The sequence below is a fragment of the Borostomias antarcticus genome, assembly GCF_949987555.1.
Source record: "Borostomias antarcticus genome assembly, chromosome: 22".
NCBI lineage: Eukaryota > Metazoa > Chordata > Actinopteri > Stomiiformes > Stomiidae > Borostomias > Borostomias antarcticus.
In genome coordinates this window covers 1,905,201-1,908,686 of record NC_140255.1, presented here as the reverse complement: position 1 = coordinate 1,908,686, position 3,486 = coordinate 1,905,201, and positions in this window count along the sequence as shown.

Genomic DNA, 3,486 nt, shown 5'->3' with positions numbered 1-3,486 from the left:
GTTCTTGTGCTAATGTTGATGCAGCACGAGTGCACTTTTGGTAAGGATGCCCCCAAAAGAGAGAAATGCAGTAGTTTCCACTACTTACAGCAACATCAACAAGCCTTGTAATATGACCGGTTTCATTATTTCCCCAAAACAACATATGATTAGTCCTTTACATCTCCTAGTATAGAAGCAGGCCTGTGCGCTACGGTATTGTGTAAGTTAGATCACACAGTGAGCTGGGAGCAGGTTGGTTTAAAAGTATTAAACTAACAAATTTGCGATGGTACAGTACAGGCTTAGATTTTTCTTACTTGTGTAATGCCAGACAGTGTCTATTGATGTATTATTCCTCTACAATACACAGCGGTCTCCCACAGCCTCAATGCTCCTGTGGTTTACCCTCATAGCTGCCACATAAAGAACACGTGCACTTTTTTTTTGTTTTCACATTTAATTATACTGGCTCTATGATTACCAGGTAATACAAATTATGTGCTTTGTTGGCAGCAGATAAATCTTGGTCTCAATTTGTTGTAATGACCCGTGTAATTTTTAAGCTTTGCCTACATATTGGCTCTTTTAACGCGCATCATTAGTGGGGTTGTATATTAGATATACATTCTGCAGCTTAATTTGGTCTCCCAGGGCCACTTGTAATGATGCAGCTGCCTGGGTTACTGGACACCTTTAATTTATTTATTTTAAATGCTGGGAGTAATTGAGTTCTTCAGAGATGTAAGGCAAGCATGTGGATTGGGCCAGAGCTTCTAAAAAAATACATTAATTTCGGCACAGCAATCTGTTGAGAAAATTAATAAGGGAAGCTTCGAGACTTTAAAGGGAAAACCCTGTCATTTCCAGCTGTTTTTCTATCATCTTCAGTGTGGCCATCTCTTGCTAAAAATGACAGTTGGGAGACGTGAGTGGTTTATTGCCTCTAAAGGGCAATTTATTAGAGACAATCATTCAGATACAACGCCACTCATAGTCGATCAACTGCAGGTGATGATGAAATCATTAACTTCTATGTTGGATAATAAAAAAAACAGTTGATGAAACATGTACATGTATTGAGATGACACACGAGAGTGCATGTCTTTCCTGCAGATGATCTGTAATAAGCTTGCATTTCAGCTGAGTCCAACAAGTGGTATGAGGGGTTCCAAAACTCCTTGAACTCATCATACTGTACACAACAGGAATTACATAGTAGGGTCTAGAACCTCAATTCTGTGACCATTCTCTGGCTAAGATGTGTTGATGATTGTTTTGTTTGGACCTTTTTTTTTTTTAAATAAAATAAAAAATTGAGTCCCAGCCCCCTGACAACATTATTATTATTTTTTTACTAGAGGGACAAATCCAAAATACCTGCTGGCGCTAGGGATGTGCACAGCGACTATTTTTACTGACGACTAGACGGTAGTTTTGTAACCGATTACATGACTAGTCTAAAAACAGGATTCCCAAGTTTCTACAACAAGTGCTATTTAGAAAAATTGAGGATGTTTCTTAAACTCTGCAAGCTAAGATGCATGACTATTCTTGATGTTTCCCAACCACTCAGTGGCAGCCAATTAGCACGCGTTGCGCAGGGCTGTCACACACTCTCCTTTGTTTGCCAGTGCAAAACAGTAGTTCAGTCTGTCCTTACAGCTTATTACTTAGCAAATATATAAATGGGATTTATTTTGTTTAATTGAAGAAGAGTAGGCTAGCCTATAGCCTGTAATGTTTCAGTAGGCTAAAACTAGATTTCACATAAAGACCGCGGATGTCGGAGAGGGCAATAACGTTTGAAGGCAAATTTCTTCAAACATTGGTCCACAAAGAATGATGCAAATAATAAAGTGAAAGAAATAGTAGCCTACTGTGCAAATATAATGTTTTATATTGACCTGCGTATCTGCAATAAAGTTCCTCTATCTTTATAACCAACATTCAGCGGAAGCCAATTTTCACTCGTTGCGCATCTCACTCCAAGTCTGGTTTGGCTATTTAAAACACGGGGTAGGCCTACTTTGTGACAGTTGCTTGGATGTATACTAGTATACATAAACCTATGTTTTGTGAATTTAATGGTCTGCCTCCTTCAGAGTTCAACTTGGCAATTAGTCATAGCCTCTAGTCATAGCCTATTGTTGCACAGATTTCCGTCAGTCTTGACTTTCACAAACCAAATGATTAGGCTACATTAATTAATTTGACCACACTTTAGCACCCCTGATCATTGAATAGCATAAGTTAAATGACTATAATATTAAAGACCGCGGATGTCAGACGATAGGCTACGTATTAGGTGTATTAGGTGTATTAGGTGTATTAGGTGTATTAGGCGTATAGGCGCCAAATCCGGAGCTCCCATACAAAAGGAACGCAGCATAAACAATAGGGATTGCACAGATGAATGAATGAGGTGACTAATTATTTAAGACTTTTTATAATATATATATTTTTTTTATCTAATTCTATTATATTTTGTTTAATCGACTATTATTTCTTAAACGACTAGCAAAAGCTGCGCCATTTAGTCGTCTAAACGACTAGTCGCACACATCCCTAGCTGGCGCCATCTTGAAAAAGTAACTTTTGAGCCAGAGCCCCTAGAATCATGTATGACCCTTTTTCATGTAAGTCAAGTCAACCACGAGAATTCAGATTCTGACATCAGTTTGACGTTATGACATAATTTTGACACAGAAATTCAAGATGGCCATCATCCAGTAGAATGAAAGCTTAACTTTTTACAGGAAGGTAAGATGTGGTGTTTGGGGTTTGTTAAATTAAAGCAAATGTCCACTTTTTTTGGACTTTAGGGCCTATTCTTCTATTCTTGGTCTGAAGACTATATCATTTCTCTGATCGCCTCAGTATTGCTACAGTTGTTCTGCAGGTGCACCCTTCGCTACAATGGAAGCCAATGGGGCCGGTGAGATATTGGAAAAAGTACGAACCATTGCTGTTATAAAATATTACAGTATACTGTACTGTTACAAATAGTTAGTAGCTACTGTAGCTATCTAGTAGTAGTGAATGAGCTAGTAAACTCTAACATGAGGTCAGGATTTCTAACCAGTCTCTCTCAAGAATCCTGCGCTGAGGTTCAGGCAGGCATTGGATGATGCACAGGATGATGTTGACCTCAAAAGCCTCATCACCAACTTCTTCACCCAGGTGGAGGCCTGTGACATGGCAGACTACTGGTTGAGGTTTGTCCACTTGTGAACCTCCCAGAGTTGTTGGAACATTGTGTTGTCGAGAAGTTAATGGCCTTATTCAACTCCAACTTCCATACAGGAAGATGCAGAAGAGCAAGCTCTCTTTCAAATCTGTAGATCTGGTCGACATGGGCATGATCTGGAGGATGACAACTCCATCAGCAGAAAATCGGCAGACCCAAGATGGCACCTCATACAAGTGGTCGGATTACATCCACAAGGTGTCATCCATCATCTTTGCAGAGATTGTCTACTCTGTTGACTCCCACTGCACCAACTT